Source organism: Oryx dammah, unplaced genomic scaffold (genome assembly GCF_014754425.2).
Source record: "Oryx dammah isolate SB20612 unplaced genomic scaffold, SCBI_Odam_1.1 HiC_scaffold_2, whole genome shotgun sequence".
Classification (NCBI taxonomy): domain Eukaryota; kingdom Metazoa; phylum Chordata; class Mammalia; order Artiodactyla; family Bovidae; genus Oryx; species Oryx dammah.
The window spans coordinates 29,609,932-29,627,613 of NW_024070186.1; the positions used below are offsets into that span (position 1 = coordinate 29,609,932).

Genomic DNA, 17,682 nt, shown 5'->3' on the forward strand with positions numbered 1-17,682 from the left:
ACATATAATTGTTTCAGGTAATATATTTGAGACAGTCAAATGGAACTTGGCTTTCTTATGTTTTAAGTAAATAGTATAATTTTGTTTTCTATGATTGTATATTTTATTTAGACACTTTGGTAGTTTCATTTTTTTGATGCTTTGAATATGAGAAAGTTATGACCCAGGTTACAATGAAAAAATCAGGTTGCTTAAATAAGTGTTAGTGTACTAACATATATTTATTAAGTGCTTATGTATGCTGGAGATTTTTCTACACTATTGGGGTGGAGGTGGTTGGGAGAGGATACAAAAAAGATTAAAGTACAGTTTGTAGTTTCTCAAAATATGTTTATTTTAAATGGTAATAAAGACTCACTCTATGCTAATAGGCATTAATAAGAATCATTCATTTTGTATTTTCAAGTCTTTGATGTTTTTGAGTTTGCAAATACAGTGATTCTGAAATTCCTGATAATCGAAGAAGGGAACAAGTCAGACATAAATGTCATTAGTTATTCTAGTTAAAATAAGTATAAGTGGGAAAATAACTTCTCAGATTGCGGGACTCCTTCAATGTGACAGGAAAAGGGTTGTGAAGACTTGTGGATGGTTCCTTATTTTGCTGCTTTTTCTGCTTGCTCGTAATTGCCCATTTTCCTGCTTCAACCCTTTCCTTCATGCTCATTTTGTGCTCATTTTACCGCCTTCCAAGCAGTCCCAAAATGGCAGCATGGCGGGAGCCCAGCTTCCAGACCCTGAAACCACAGCCTTGGATTTGAATGCTGCTCGGCCACTTAGCTGTGGTGTGCATTCAGCAGGCGTGGCCTCCTGGAGCCTCTGTTTCTTATTGCATAAAATGAAGTTCATTGTTGCTGCTTTGAGACATTGGTGTGAGAAGGGAGATTTTGTGGGAAAACCTTTGGCTCAGGAAGCTCAGTCAGTGTAAACAGTACAGAGTCCTGTCATGATGCTTCCTCAGAAGTCAGGGCTCTTGGTATCCCAAACCCTGCTTCAGCCATTGTGGAGAGAGCTTTTGAAGCAGTGTGTGTGTGTGTGTGTGTGTGTGTGTGTGTGTGTGTGTGTGTTCGTTAGTCACTCAGTTGTGTCCAATTCTTTGTGACCCCATGGACTATGGCCCGCCAGGCTTCTCTCTCCATGGAATTCTCCAGGCAAGAATACTGGAGTGGGTAGTCATTCCTTTCTCCAGGGGATCTTCCCAACCCAGGGATCAAACCAGGGTCTCCTGCATTGCAGCAGATTCTTTACCATCTGAGCCACCAGGGAAGCCCCTTTGAAATACTATATCGTGCATTTCTTTCTTTTAAATCAGAGTTCATCGGCCATGATAGGGGGTCAGTCTACACTAGTCATTGGTATCTGGGCAGGGCCCTGGTGGACTAGAGCAGGTTTCTAAGGGAAATGTCCATAGTGGACTGGAAACTCAGCTTCCCAGGTAGAAGGGGGCGGTTAACCTGCCAAAGTGAAGTTGTCTTCAGTATCTGAAGAGCTCTTATCTCTATCCAGTATCTGTAAGAGGAGTCAGCCCAGCTCTGTGTGGCCTGGTGACCATGGAAACATATTTCAGTTCAGCGGCAGGTGAAGCTTCCTGACTGTCACGTCAGGCGGAGGTGGACTGGCAGGATGCCCACCCTGGAGCATCACTCTGTGAAGAACAGAACAGTAGGCAGGTCGCTGGGCCTGATCCCATTTAAAGCCTTCTCAGACTCTGAGGTTTGGGGAATTTTTTCGTTTCTTTTGACCCAGTACCTTGAGTTGGATAGCACTATCCTTCAGCAAACATTCCACTGTGTGCTGGGCCCTTGGGGTTTCATCTCTCAAGGGCCAAAGGAGCTGTCTGTCTAGTGAAGGAGAACCCTGAGCAGATACTTGGCACACAAGGTACAGCGTGCTCAGACAGGAAAGAGGTGGCCCCCCCAGGAGCTGGGAAACAACGTGGACTCTGGAGCCAGACTGCCTGATCGAGTCCCTGCCCTGCCACTTACCAACTGTGTGAGCTCAGGCATGTTTGCTACCTTCTCCATGCCTCATCTGTAAAATGGGGAGGGGGACAATGAGAGTTTCTGTTTCATCGGGTTGGTGAAGGATATTTTATAATATATCTAGAATAGTTCCTGGCACATAGTGATAACTAGATGCATGCTTATTAAATAAAATGATTGAGATGAATTATGGCAGAGTGACGTGGGAGGATGGAGGACAAGAAGCCAGCCCATGTAGGAGCTCAGGGAAGACTCCCTCCCAGGGGAGGTGACATCCGAGCTCCAGCCTGGAGGGATGAGTTAGAGTTGTCCAAGAGGAAGCTGGGAAGGGCATTCCTGGCAGATGGAGGCAGGTGTGCCAAGGCAGAGCAAGAGACAGCAGGGCCAGGTAGTCACCTGTGTGTAGCTGTGAAGGTGGACTATGCCAGGGCCACCTACATCACCATGTTATACCTTGAAGATGCTAGAGTCCCTGAAGCAGGAGGACAGCATGCCATCAGATTCGTGTCTGGGAAAGGCTGCAATCTGGTACAACGTTTGCCAAAGAGTGGTCTCCTGAGCCCCTTGATTAGAGTAGCCCTGGGAGTTTGTTAAAGTGCATGTTCCAAAAACAAAGAAGAGCAGATCTGTGCCCCTCCCCAGGGAGTCAGAACTGTGGTTCCCCCTGGGGATGCTAATGTACACAGAAGTTGGGTGCTGCCCATTCAGAGGCTGGTGGGAGGGTAATGCTCAGAGAACTCGGGGGCTACATCCCCGCTCCAGTTGAAGGCTGTGGATGGCTCTGATGAAGGTGTCGGGCCCGAAAGGAAGGAACAGAGCTGAGAGCGTCAGATGATGCTGCGGACTTAGAGCTGATCTGGGGTGCAGTGCAACCAGGGTGGGGAGACAGGGGAGTGTGACTCGGAGGTCTCGTAGGCTGCCCCCATTCATGCGTCCACGCTGTCACTAACACAGTCCTTTCTCCACCTGGGGTGAGTGTGCCAAAGGCTGAAGAAAGTATCCAGAACACGGTCTGGGAGGTCAGCCATGTGGGGCCAATGGCCCCTGAGTCTGGATGAAGAGACTGGGGGACAGTGCTCTGAGCAAGGAGAAGCAGGCAGCTGGACGGGCAGGTGGGGAACAGAGGAAGAGCTGGGGAGTTGGTGAGGTGCATCCAGGCCGTTGGGGGTACCAATGGGCACAGTGGGTACAGGTCCTACCGGAGGTGATTACAGGGCCTGAGCCCAAGAGGAAGCCCATCGGAGCCTCTGTTTGCAGACCTTGTGTCCAGCATTCCCTGATCTCCCTGGAGCCCATGGAGGCTACTCCAGTCCCGCAGCCTGTGGGCTTGTATTTTTTGGCCCAAGCAATGTTTTCACTTTGGAAAATTTATTTACCAATGTTTTTAAACTAGGCAATTTGTCGTAAACTTCTAGCCCCTCCTTTAAGAACCAGACTGTCCACAAGCCGTGGCCCACAGTCCTTTGCAGGGACTTCAGCTGCAGCCGGCGACAATCTGAGTAGGGGTGGCGACAGTACCATGCTGAGCCCTGTCAGCTCCGGAGTTTGTACTCCACGTTCCTGCAGAGGGAAAGGATGGGGCGAAGGTGAAATGTGGGCAGACGGAGGAGGAGAGGCCATGAAGGAGACAGGGCAGCAGCAGGGAGGGGGGCTCTGAAGCCAAGGGGCAGGCAACCCGCCCCAGGTTCTCAGGTGGGCAGCTGAGGAACCCCAGCCTAGCCAGCTTTTGTGCATGTGCGATGTGTGTGCAAGTGGTGTGTGTGTGTCAGTGGTGTGTTTATATGATGTGTGTAAGCAGTATGTGTGTCAGTGGTATGTATATGGTGATGTGTATGCTGTTTGTGAATGTGTAAGTGATGTGTGTTTGATATGCATGCAAGGGGTGTGTGTATGTGATGTGTGTGGTGTGTGTATGTATAAGTGGGCTTCCGGGGTGGCTCAGTGGGTAAAGAATCTGCCTGCAATGCAGGAGATGCAGGAGACACAGGAGACGCAGGTTCAATTCCTGGGTCAGGAAGATCCCCTGGAGAAGGAAAATGGCAACCCACTCCAGTATTCTTGCCTGGAGAATCCCATGGACAGAGGAGCCTGGCGGGCTACAGTCCACAGGGTCACAAAGAGTCAGCCATGAAAGAAGCAAATGAACACAAGTATGTGTAAGTGATGTGGGGTGTGTATGTGTGTGGTGTGTGTAAGTGGCGCATGTATGTGTGTGGTGTGTGTATGTGTGGGGTGTGTGTATGTGTGGGGTGTGTGTATATGTAGGGTGTGTATGTGTGGGGTATATATAAGTGCTGTGGGGTGTGTGTAAGTGGTGTGTGTATGATCCTTTTCTTGGAGATTTATTTTGTTTGGTTTTTTAATCTTTATTTTTGGCTGTGTTGTGTCTTTGTTGTTGTGAGGACTTTTCTCTAGTTGTAGCGAGTAGGAGCTATTCCTTGTTGCAGCGTGCGGGCTGCTCATTGAGGTGGCTTCTCTCATTGCAGAGCACAGGCCCTAGGGTGCGTGGGCTCTGTAGTTGCACCTCCTGGGCTCTAGAGCACAGGCTCAGTAGCTGTGGTACACTGGCTTAGTTGCTCCACAGCATGTGGGGTCTTCCAGGATCAGGGATCAAACCCGTGTCTCCTATATTGCCAGGCAGATTCTTTACCACTGAGCCACCAGGGAAGCTGCTTGTTTGATTTCTGAGAATTTTCAATTTAGTTTTTCTCTGAATGTTTTGTGTGTAACTGCCGCATAGAGTTAAATATCTTTGGGTAGAAAAAAAGTTCTGTAGATAAGTAACAAAGTTAAGCTAGACAAATCAGTGTCTTAAGTTCATGTCGTACTTATTTTGGAGGAGGTATGTACCAGATGGGCCCTTCCATGAACTAAAAATGGGACACATTTATGTCTGTGGATCATTTCTAGTTTTCTTCCAGGGTAGAGACATTGTTTCTCTCCCTCTCCCTCTTTCTTCCTTCTTTCTTTGTTTCTGATCTTAGAGAGTTTCTCCTAAGAATAAACTGGAGGATAGAGACATATGCTCAAAGATGTTAGTTGCAGCCCTGCTTGTAGTAGGAAAAGGGGGTCAAGAGCCAAAATGTCCAACAGGAATACTCCTGCATCCATTACACCATATTTACATAGACATGTCAGTATTGACTTGAAAGGTTGTCCATAATATATTTGCTAAAAAGACATGTGGTACCTTTATGTGAGTGTGTGTGTGTGTAGTCAGCAGTATTGATTAAGAAGGTGAATCTCCCCCCTTTTTTTTTTTTGGTTAAATAGACATTTATTCTGTTATTATATAGTTGAACAATCTCTACACACAAAATAATATGGTTTAAGATTTTTTTGAGTTGGAAGGAATTTGGGTTTTAAAAGGTTTTGCAAGCCTGCTTTCTGGAAATCATTTAAGTGGGCCTTTTTAAAGACCCTTGAAGAAAAAGGAAAATTGGTTCAAGAAAACCAGCAATTAAATTTCAAAATCAAACTATTTATGAAGATAGCAAGCCAAGAATTGGGGTAATTCCTCTTCTGTATTTCCTGCACTCAAATCCACCCTGGGAAACAGAAGCCTAGTCTATGGGAAGACATGATGGAGCAAGCAGAATGAGGTGGTAAGGGCAATCACAGCTGGTGGCCTATCAAGTCTGGAACAGTGAGGCTGGTTGGAGGAGGGATGGGAATTGTAGACAACACAAAGTTGGAGGCTAACTGAACTTGCATTGACACCAGTGGCATGAGTTTTCTCAGTAGCCTTTTAAGAATGGTGTGACTTGACCCTAGAGAACAATGATACTTTTAAATATAACCACCCCTATTTCCCCATCCCCTAATGTGGCTTAGAGAGTTCATGATGGTCACAAACTAATACTACAGATAAAATATTTAACTTTTGGATCCAAGTTTTTCCTATCATCCTACACTTGAAAGGGATCTGATGAACACCAAGCTCCCAATTCTAACATCACTACCTTACAAACCTAGGGCTAATAACTCCCCACTCACTTATCTAACATTCAATTTCCATCAGTTTTTATTGACACCAGTGTAAATACAACCATTTTGCATGAAGTTCATTATTCTGCAGATCCCAAAGCCTGAACCAGGAGCTCTATGTGAACTTCAGTGGTACCATGGAGGCCAAGGCAATTTAATTTAGGTAAACCAGGATTTGATTCATTTGTCAGAAACCTCTTGCAACAGGTCTATTCAATTCTCTTAAAAATGGTGGCATTACTTTACTTTTTGCCTTTCAGAAGCAGCAGTTACACAAATGTAGTATTAGATTAAGCCTAAACGTGGGCCCTAGTCAAAAACTTCATTATTTTTCTGCATATGATCATGAGAAAGGATCAGGACACCCTTCACATTTCCAAGGAAAATCCAACTGAAAACATTGTCCCTGCCAAACCCCATAAAACTGCAGAGCATTGCATCACCCCAGTAAAGCTGCAGGTCTCACCACATGCATCAACAAATCTACAGGGTTAAGTTTCTGCACTCCTCTTTTACAGAATTTTACATCTATTGTACCAAACAGCATTTTAAACACAGACATATCAACTCCCTAATAAAGCAAAAACAAAGGCATTTCCCTTATTAAAAACAAGATATACCATCATTTCATATACACTTATATGTGTAAGTATAAGTAACTTCAATAAGTTTAAACATTATTGCACTTTAACTTTCATAATTTGACAATGCATTCAATGAAGCAATCTGTAGGCACTAGTTTTAACAGACAAATTAAAAAACACTTTTAAGCAGACAAGAACGTCCTAAATTGTTTATTAGGTAAGAACTTTACCAACATTACTTATATTAGTGGTAGCGGTGGAGCTGGAGAGTATTGCGCCTTCTCCAAGCTGCACGGCGAGAGCCACCAGTAGTGTGGTGGAACTTGTGGCACTTGCCCAGGCCGCGGCTCTTTCTGCCTGCAGACATCAGCCTCCACATCTCCCTGTGCCTGTGGACTGGTTTGGTGATCACTGAGTGTCAGGGTTTCTTCTGATAGCTTTATGGAATGGATCAATGAGGATAACCTCAAAAAATTTGTATGTAGACTCTTCACCAACCCAGTAGGAATTCAGGACCCTCAGGGCCCCACAGTGGCGGCCAGCGCGCCCCTCCGCAACCGACTGCAGGCTTCAAGCAAACGAGCTGGTTGACACCATGGTGGACAGACTTGCCATAGGTGGCACCCTTAGGAACTGGGCGTTTGCGGCCACTGCGGCGCACACGGATCCGGTGCCTTGCTTGGCCTTGCACAAGCCAGCCTGCGCGCCTTGTCGGGCCGGGTGGGGCGCGGGCGCGGGGCGCGGTGCAGCGTCCTGCCAGCAGCACGGCCGCATCACGTCCGACTGCTTCCTCCACAGCTCCTGGATGTACTTGTAGGCACCCATGTCGGCTCACCCTGATGGCTGCCGCCTGACGGAAAGGATGAATCTCCCATTTTAGAAGAGAGCAAGTTATCAGGACTCGTTAGTAAAACTAGAATGTGTTAGTAAAATGAGTCAGTGAATTCAGCAGAGTATGTGCCGATTGCCAAGACTGTACGAAGAGAGACAAATAGGAGAGAAGCTGCGGGACGTTGAGGCTGAAGGAACAACTGAAGAGAGGTGAGCCAGGGACCCAGTGGGAGCCTGCCTGGGCGGAGTTTGCACTGATTAGCTCGGGCCTCATTTCTCGTTGTCTTGGCAACAGGGCTCTAAGCTGAGGACATTAATAAAAATAAAAAACAACTTGAAGTGAGATAAGTGGTAATCAGATGCACAGCCCTGTGATATTGGTAGCACTCTGCCTTGGGGGAAGTGGTGGGAGGGGGGAGGTTTTTGATCAGAAACAAGGTCTTGAGGGGGACAGAATCTGCATCCTGAATAAGAAGGTGCAGTCAGGAATGCCCACAGAGACATTGGAGCCATCTCACTGTGCATCCAGCCAGCGTGGCCCCAGCACTGGATGCCTCACTGGGCCCAGCAGAGCCGCCACCCAGGATAGGAGAAGCAGGGACTCGGCCACAATGCAGGGCCCTCTCTGATTTATCTGGTTCTGGCTCCAGCATGATCTCTTGCCCTCCCCGCCTCCTTCCTTCTTTTTCCTGTGTCAACTGAGGGGCTGGACCACACTGCCCTGGGGTCTGCTTTATGGGGAACTCGGAACCCAGCTCTGCCTCTCCCCAGCCCCAGCTATCTACCAGAGGGTGAGACCAGTCTTCACAGTATCCAGATACCTGCAGGCACGATGCCCCCCCCCCTGCCCCCGCAGCACATGGTCTCTCACTCAGGTGGCCTTCCCAAGACTCTCCCATCCACCTGACCACTCTTCTTTTTTGACTATTTTTGTAGAATCGAATGACCAACCTTGACCCACTTTCCTGGGCTATTGGTTTGGTGGCCTCAATGGGATACAGACCTTTGAGACACAAAAAGCTTTTTGCTGCTGGGGAAGGGGCAACAATGTTCTTGAGCCACAGTGACCCTGTCAGCGTTCGCACTGGAGCAGGGACTAGAGCACCAGTCATCTCCGGCAGGACTTCCAGCCACACACACTGCAGCGTTCACTGGGGGTTCTCTGGGTGGTAGGAATATGCATGACTCACTTATTTTTATACCTTAGTATTGGTGCCTATTTTAGGATGAGCACATGTCTGTATGAATTGTAACAATCTTTTTTCATTTTGTAAAATGAAAAAATCTCTACTCGAGGGTGTTGAAACTGGAAACCTGTTTCCAGGTGCATTGCGTTCTTAACCTGAGTCCATGGACGTCTGTGTTGTCTCACGTGGTTTCAGAGGTGCTATGAACCCCCAGAAACCAACTCTAAAAGAGTGTACACAGTCCTTTTTCAGGGCTGAGGATCAATAGCTTTTACCAGATTCTCAAAGGTAAGGTAGAGAGGATCCAGGCCCTGAGGTGGCTGAGGATGGCTGGGGCTCTTTTCATAGTTCTTTTTGGGGATCTGTCTTGGATGTCTGTCTGATTTCTAGCTTCTGTCATGATTCAGAGTCTTTGGCACTTGCAGCATCTAACCCGAGGGACCCTGTTTGGTCACGGCCAGTTTGCGGTGGCCCCAGAGGAATGCAAGGAATGTTTCCTGGCCCCTCCAGGAGGCCGCAGCTGGGCCTGAGCTCAGGTCACAGTGGGACCCCTGCCCCTTGCACTCTGGCCACCCTTGGGGTTAGGTCTCAGATGTCAGAAGGGGGTCAGGCAGCGAGGAGATAAGAACTTGGAACAAACAGCCTGGGCAGGAGCTGAGTCCTCAACCCTGTGAGCACCCCCACTCCCACTGTGGGGCTCTGGTGGTCTGGCTCTAGTTTTTATTTGAGAATCACACACATTTTAAAACTCAGTACAGGCTAGAGAAAGAAAGAACATTAAAGACACGTTAGTGGATTAAAGAAGCCTAAGGGAATTATGGGAGTTGTCTGTTAGAGCAACTCCAGTAAAGAGACTTCAGGGCAACTAGTTGTTGAATAACCTACAACAGGAGGATGCTGAATCCACCAAAGAAAGATACCCCACATCCAAAGACAAAGGAGAAGCCTCAGCAAGACAGAAGGAGGGGCACAATCATGATAAAATCAAAGCCCAACCCCACTGGGTTGGCAGCTCACAAACTGAAGAATGATAACACCAAAGAAGTTCTCCCACTGTTGTGAAAGTTCTGAGCCCCCGCATCAGGCTTCCCAGCCCGGGGGTCTGGCAAAGGGACTGGGAATACCCAGGGAATCAGACTTTGAAGGCCAGCGGGCTTTGATTGCAGGATTTCCACAGGACTGGGGGAAACAGATTCCACTCTTGGGGGGCACAGACAAAATCTTGTGCACACCAGGACCCAAGGGAAAGGAACAGTGACCCCACGGGAGACTGAACCAGACCTGCCTGCTGGTGTTGGAGGGTCTCCTGTGGAGGCGTGGGTTGGCAGTGGCTCGCTGTGGGGACAGGGGCACCGGCAGCAGCCGTCCTGGAAGGTGCCCCTTGGTGCGAGCCCTCTTGGAGTTCACCATTAGCCCTACCGTAGAGCCCATAGACTCCACAGCAGGGTCGCCTCAGGCCAAACAACTAACAGGGAGAGTGCGCCCCCCCCCCCGCCCCATCAGCAGACAACTGGATTAAAGTTTTACTGAGCATGGTCCTGCCCATCAGAGCAAGACTCAGTTTTTTCCACCACCGGTCTTTCTCACCAGGAAGCTTGCACAAGCCTCTTACAGCCTCATTCACCAGAGGGAAGACAGAATAAGCAAGAACAACTACCGTCCCACAGCCTGCAGGACAAAACCCACACAATCCGGAAAGTTAATCAAAATGAAAAGGCAGAGGGTTATCTCCCAGATGAAGGAACAAGATAAAACCCCGGAAAAACAACTAAATGAAGTGGAGATAGGCAGTCTTCCAGAAAAGAATTCAGAATAATGATAGTGAAGTTGATCCAGAATCTCAGAGAAAGAATGGAGAAGATGCAAGAAATGTTTACCAATGAAAAACTAAAGAACAAACAGATGAATAATACACTAGAAGAATCAATAGCAGAGGAGCTGAGACAGAAGTTCTGGAAGACAGAATGGTAGAAATCAGTGCCACAAAATAGAGAAAAAATAATGAAAAGAAACAAAGACGGTCTCTGGGACAACAGAAAAACACACCAATCTTTGTATTTTAGGGGTCCCAGAAGGAAAAGAGAGAAAGGACCCGAGAAAATATTTAAAGAGTTAATAGCTGAAGACTTAACTAAAATGTGAAAGGAAATAGTTAACCAAGTCCAGGAAGCACACAGTGTCCCAGCCATGATAAACCCAAGGAGGAACACATTGAGACACATAGTAATCACATTGGCACAAATTAAAGACAAAGATAAAGAGAATTCCAGAACCTTTTGAGCTTTGGGGAGGAAGAAATCGCAGAAATCAGGTGACAGGACTAGGGGTGTTTAACTTATAAGAAGGTGTGTTAAATAGTTGGGTGAGCTGAACTGTTTAAGGGAACTACGGCTGCAGGGCTGACTCAGGACAGACTTGAGTGATGCAAGGGTGAAGTGACTATAGTCGCTTAGGAAGGTGACCAGCTCAGGGCTGAGGTCCCAACAAGGGTGAAGCAGACTCTGGAGCTAGGAAGGTGCAAAGCAGGTGGTGGGGCCATACCTTGGCCCCACCAGGTTCTTTGCTGGTCCAGTCAGTGGTGAGACCTGTGGGGCAGCTGAACCCAGAGTGGTGGAGACGGGTCGGCCAACACTTGCCCACCTGCCCTGGGACACCTGTGGGTCCTAGATACCTGACTTCAACCTGCCAGGGTGTCTGTATAATCAGAGGAAGAGGTGATAACTAAACAGCAGCAGGATAACTAAATGACTAGGGCAGGGATGGCAGGAGGCAGGGGTTCTGGGGTCACCTGATTCTTCCATGTGGGGAAGCTGTCTTTCCTGGAAAGGGCCTTTATGATGCAGTTGGCTAGTGCCAGGTCCCATCCCTGGGACCAGCATGGCAAGGACAGGGTCCTGGAGAAGGGTCATGACCACCCCCACCACAGCATGGGGTTGACCTGGGAGAGGAGCCACCTACAGAGGGAAGGAGAGGTGGTTCTCTGAGCCTCCATCAGAATCTCCTGTAAAGGGCAGCATACAGCAGGTTCTGAATGCTAGAGCAGGTGGGAAGAGGCCTGGAAGCAGGTAAATTCTTGTCCCCTGCCCTGGGCCAGAGCCCCCATATGGAGTGAGGAGCTGGAGATGGTGGGCATGGGGCTTGGTGCCCTGGAAGAGAGGCACTGACCTGTCTTCGTGAAGTCACAGTGATTCCCAGATGATGACTGGCTGCACACACACAGCCCGCTGAGCATGTGGGATAACTAAGGGGCCTGAAACCAAGGCCAGACAAGAAGGAGCTCGGGGCTAGGGGCTAGGGTCATGATCCGACCCTGACTCTGGACTCGTTCTTTCTCTCATTTCCTCTCTCCCACGGGGCTCTTCAATAGAATAAATAAAAATTAAAAGAAGTAGTGCATTGTTGAATGAAACATCTCTCTTCAGACATGTTCACCAAGTTGGCTGCTGAGCTGAGACTTGTTGATAGATGGTATTTCTTCCGAGCCTCTTCTTAATCACTCTTGTGGTGACTTCCCAGTATCTCCTCTAAATCCAGCTTGTTTCTGCATTATTCTTACACCCATACCCCCAAACCAGCCCCCAGGGTATGCAGAGGCACTGTGGCTGAGAAGGACATTTCCCCATATGCTTTCTGCTCCCGTGTTCTCATTTAATATCTTACCACCCTCCTCAACTGTATTGTAAGCTCTGGCAGAAGGACAGCAACCGGAGTCTTTTATTCTCTGAAGAATTCCTAGTAGATGCTCAATAAATGTTGGATAGCTGGATAGGAGATGCCTAAATACCAGGCCTGGCAGGTCAACAGGCTTACAGGGCAAGTGACCCCAGGCAAGTCCCTTGACCTGCCTCTGCCTGAGGTTCATGCCTGACTTGATGGTTGCTCTTCCTAGGATGAGGTGAGGTATAAGGCTGGAAAAGGCAGCACCAGCCAGTTTGGCTTGAATTCTAGTCACAGCTACAGGGATGTTTGGTAATGAGGCACATGGATCCTTCCTCTGTGCATTGAGGGATGAGGTGGGTGGTGAGACAAGGGAGGGGCCTACATGAAACAGCATCTGATTGTCTTACTCTCATTCTAAGAAGTTTGCTAGTTGCTTTTGCGTGTGAGGGGGCCCAAGGGGCTGCTTTAGAGGTCATGTTCTCTGCCATTCTTTGACCTTGAGACATCACTGGCATCTTTTTATACAAGAAGGTTTATGGATATGATGACGGGATGAAAGTGAATATAGATGCGATGAACAGGTACAGCAGACGTAAATGGGAGAGACTCATATCCCCAGGTGGCGTATGAATTCTTCTATTGGGAAATCACACCACAAAGAAAACATGTGCCCATTGATACCGAGTTAATTACTAATAAAAGGTGTCTCCTATTGTGTTGTTGTGTTGCCACAACGATACAGTGGCCCCAGGGCACTCTTGTCTGTTCGTAGAGCTTTTTACACCTACATGACACCTCGTTATTCTTCCATCTGTTTGACTGCCCACTGTTCCTTCTGATGCGCCTACAGTTCCTTTTTCTTGCCCAGTGACATATGAGCTGCGTGGGATCAGCAGAGTTCCTACGTGTCCTCAGGGCAGTGGAGGAGCTGGGGAGGCCTGCCAGAAGAAGCGGCATCCTCCAGTCCCAGGATGCTCCCTTACACCTAAGTCTGCCCTTAGCCCCCTTTTTGCTGTAACCTCACATCACAGAAATGGGGGTGGCAGCTCTCTGGGGTCTCTCTTATAATGGCACAAATCTCATTCATGAGGACTCCACCCTCTTGACTGAATTACTCCCCAAGGCCCCACTTCCAAATACCATCACATTGGCAGTTAGGATTTTAACGTGAATTTGGGGGAGCATGAACACTCAGCTTGGGCTTCCCAAATGGTGCAATGAATGGTAAAGAATCTACCTGCCAGCACAGGAGACCCAGGAGATTCAGGTCGGTCCCTGGGCCCAGAAGATCCCTGGAGTGGGTAATGGCAACCTGCTCCAATATTCTTGCTGGGAAAATGCCATGGGCAGGGAAGCCTGGTGGGCTACAGTCCATAGGGTCGCAAAGAGTTGGACATGACTGAGCACGTCTGAGCACAGCACAGCAAACACTCAGCTTATAGCAGTTCCAACAGGCCTCTCAAATAAACCAGCAAACTGTGAGGACTCTGGGATGCTTAGGAACCCATGCCCCTCTGTCCCAGGGTCACTCGTATTATGTCTCCTTAGCTTCAGCTAAGTGGCCCAGATTGAAAGGGAGTGTGCCCACAGGCATGGCCAAGGGGCCAGCACCTGGTACCGCTTAATAAAAGAGCAGAATCAAGGACTGAGGGGTGCCACGTGGCTGGAAGGGCTGGGTCATTAACATGCTGCCTTAGGACATGTACTCCCCCCACCCCTTCTTTATTTTATTTTTAAATTTATTTATTTATTTTAATTGGAGGCTAATTATGACATATACTTTTTATTGTCCTCTTGCTCTGGCACAAATTCTCCCCACCATGGTAAATTACCTTTGGATATTTGAGCTGTGTGTTAGCAGTTCCAGACCTTCCTAACTGTTAGGAAGAGAGTGGGTTTAGGACAAACTGAAGGGCTTCTTTAGTTGGTGAAGGACCAACTCTAGCTCTGTGGTTGTTGTTTCATCATAAGTAATGAATGAAAATATGCTTATAGAAAAAAAAGTATCAATATATCTGGACATGATAGTAATATACATGTATTTGTATACATATAGAATGTAGATAATATGTAACATGCTTATTGTAAATACATATCAGTATCTACATATATATATGTATGGATTTATAAAACAATGTAGACAGTCACAGAAAAGTGAAAATACTTCTTTTTTTTTTTTATCAATCTCTAGAAATTTATTTAAGCTTTTGTAATTAACCACACCCTATTTTTATAGCCCAAACTCCATACACACAAAAGGGATAAATGACAGTAGAAGCCAAGCCCAAGATAAAGTCAAGATATTACAAGGAGATATCTTTTCTTATTTGCTCCTCCTCTTTTTGGTTGTTGTTTTTATTTTCATTACTCTAGGAGGTGGGTCATAAAAGATCTTGCTGTGATTTATGTCCAAGATCATTCTGCCTAAGTTTTCCTCAGTTTTATTGTGTCCGACGTTATATTTAGATCTTAACTCCATTTTGAGTTTATTTTGGTGTATGGTGTTAGGAAGTGTTCTTTTTTTTTTTTTTTTTTTTAATTTATTTATTTATTTATTTTTAAGTGAAAATACTTCTTTACACCCCATTCTACCCATTCCCCAAAGGCACTTTTGGGGAATGTCCTTGTAGACATTTTTCTGTTCATTTACATAATAAAAATGCCTATATATTCATATACTTATGGTTAATTTTTTCTTTCCATAAAAAGGATTATGTGAATATCCAGTGACTTGGTTTAGTCACAAAAATCAAAGAATCTTTTATTATTTTTCATTCTTTTTAACCTTGACAGAATATTCCACTGTGGGTGTTACATTCTGTTCTGCTGATAAAAGATATTTAGGTCATTTCCCTTTTTTGTGTTATTATATATAGTGCTGCAGTGAATCTCTTTGGCCATATGTCTTGGTGATGGGAATTGATATTTTTGTTGAATAGATTCCAAGAGATAGAATAATAGGGTCATGGATAAAGTACATGTAACATTTTGGTGGTGACTGGCAAATACTCCTTCCTAAAAGTCCTTTCAACTTCCTCTCTCACCTGAAATACAGGGAAATATAGGTTTCAAACCCTGGCAAGTACTGATATTATTGTTAAAATGTGGATTTCTAATCTGATGGGACACAGGGAATCCTATCCTACTACTTCATATGTATTTTTAAAGTATGTATAATATTGAACATTTTTTGTATGTTTATTGCCCTGAGATTTATTTTTCTATAATTAGCCTGCTCATATCCTTTTTCAGTTCAGTTCGGTCGCTCAGTCGTGTCCGACTCTTTGTGACCCCATGAATCGCAGCACGCCAGGCCTCCCTGTCCATCACCATCTCCCAGAGTTTACTCAGACTCGCGTCTGTCGAGTCAGTGATGCCATCCAGCTATCTCATCCTCGGTCGTCCCCTTTTCCTCCTGCCCCCAATCCCTCCCAGCATCAAAGTCTTTTCCAGTGAGTCAACTCTTCGCATGAGGTGGCCAAAGTACTGGAGTTTCAGCTTTAGCATCATTCCTTCCAAAGAAATCCCAGGGCTGATCTCCTTCAGAATGGGCTGGTTGGATCTCCTTGCAGTCCAAGGGACTCTCAAGAGTCTTCTCCAACACCACAGTTCAAAAGCATCAATTCTTCGGCGCTCAGCCTTCTTCACAGTCCAACTCTCACATCCATACATGACTACTGGAAAAACCATAACCTTGACTAGACGGACCTTAGTTGGCAAAGTAATGTCTCTGCTTTTGAATATGCTATCTAGGTTGGTCATAACTTTTCTACCAAGGAGTAAGCATCTTTTAATTTTGTGGCTGCAATCACCATCTGCAGTGATTTTGGAGCCCCCCAAAATAAAGTCTGACACTGTTTCCACTGTTTCCCCATCTTTTTCCCATGGAGTGATGGGACCAGATGCCATGATCGTTTTCTGAATGTTGAACTTTAAGCCAACTTTTTCGCTCTCCTCTTTTACTTTCATCAAGAGGCTTTTTAGTTCCTCTTCACTTTCTGCCATAAGGGTGGTGTCATCTGCATATGTGAGGTGATTGATATTTTTCCCAGCAATCTTGATTCCAGCTTGTGTTTCTTCCAGCCCAGCGTTTCTCATGATGTACTCTGCATATAAGTTAAATAAGCAGGGTGACAATATACAGCCTTGACGTACTCCTTTTCCTATTTGGAACCAGTCTGTTGTTCCATATCCAGTTCTAACTGTTGCTTCCTGACCTGCATACAGATTTCTCAAGAGGCAGGTCAGGTGGTCTGGTATTCCCATCTCTTTCAGAATTTTCCACAGTTTATTGTGATCCACACAGTCAAAGGCTTTGGCATAGTCAATAAAGCAAAAATAGATGTTTTTCTGGAACTCTCTTGCTTTTTCCATGATCCAGCGGATGTTGGCAATTTTATCTCTGGTTCCTCTGCCTTTTCTAAAACCAGCTTGAACATCAGGAAGTTCACGGTTCACATATTGCTGAAGCCTGGCTTGGAGAATTTTGAGCATTACTTTGCTAGCGTGTGAGATGAGTGCAATTGTGCGGTAGTTTGAACATTCTTTGGCATTGCCTTTCTTTGGAATTGGAATGAAAACTGACCTTTTCCAGTCCTGTGGCCACTGCTGAGTTTGCAAATTTGCTGGCATATTGACTGCAGCACTTTCACAGCATCATCTTTCAGGATTCGAAATAGCTCAACTGGAATTCCATCACCTCCCCTAGCTTTGTTCATAGTGATGCTTTCTAAGGCCCACTTGACTTCACATTCCAGGATATCTGGCTCTAGATGTGTGATCACACCATTGTGTTTATCCTTTTTAATTTTTCAATTTTAGGAGATTTGTGCACTTTGAATATTAAATAGTTTGTTATATATGTTGTAAATATTTTCTTCTTGATGGATTGCTTATCTTATACCTTTGTTTATAACATGTTTGCCAAAGGGAAACTTTAACTATAAGGAAAATTGTAGAGGTAGTTAGGGAATTTAAGGTGGTTTAGACTGGTGATTGACCCTGTTTTAGCTATTGTTCAAATGGATGCGTTTATATGATAATTAATAAGAAGTTAAATGATTCATTGTTGTTATTGTTGTTCAGTTGCCAAGTCATGTTCAACTTTCTGCAATGCTATGAACTGCAGCATGCCAGGCTTCCCTGTCCTTCACTATCTCCCTGATAGCGAATTGATGATAGTGAATAGCGATGTCCATTGAGTCAGTGGCCATCCAACCATCTTATTGTCTGTCGTCCTCTTCTCCTCTTGCCCTCAATACCCGGCATCAGGATCTCGTCCAGTGTATCGGCTCTTCACATCAAGTAGCCAAAGTATTGGGGCTTCAGCTTCAGTGTCAGTCTTTCCAGTGAATATTCAGGGTTGATTTCCTTTAGGATTGACTGATTTGATCTCATTGCTGTACAAGGCACTCTCAAGAGTCTTCTCCAACACCACAGTTCAAAAACATC

The 17,682-nt window shown here is 46.0% G+C and overlaps 1 protein-coding gene and 1 pseudogene across 2 annotated transcripts in view; one reads left to right on the top strand and one right to left on the bottom strand.

Annotated features, from left to right (window-relative positions):
• Positions 1-17,682, top strand: part of PXYLP1 (2-phosphoxylose phosphatase 1) — an 87,092-nt gene that overhangs the window by 49,440 nt on the left and 19,970 nt on the right. The window lies entirely within an intron of this gene.
• LOC120857991 lies at positions 5,234-7,406 on the bottom strand (annotated as a pseudogene).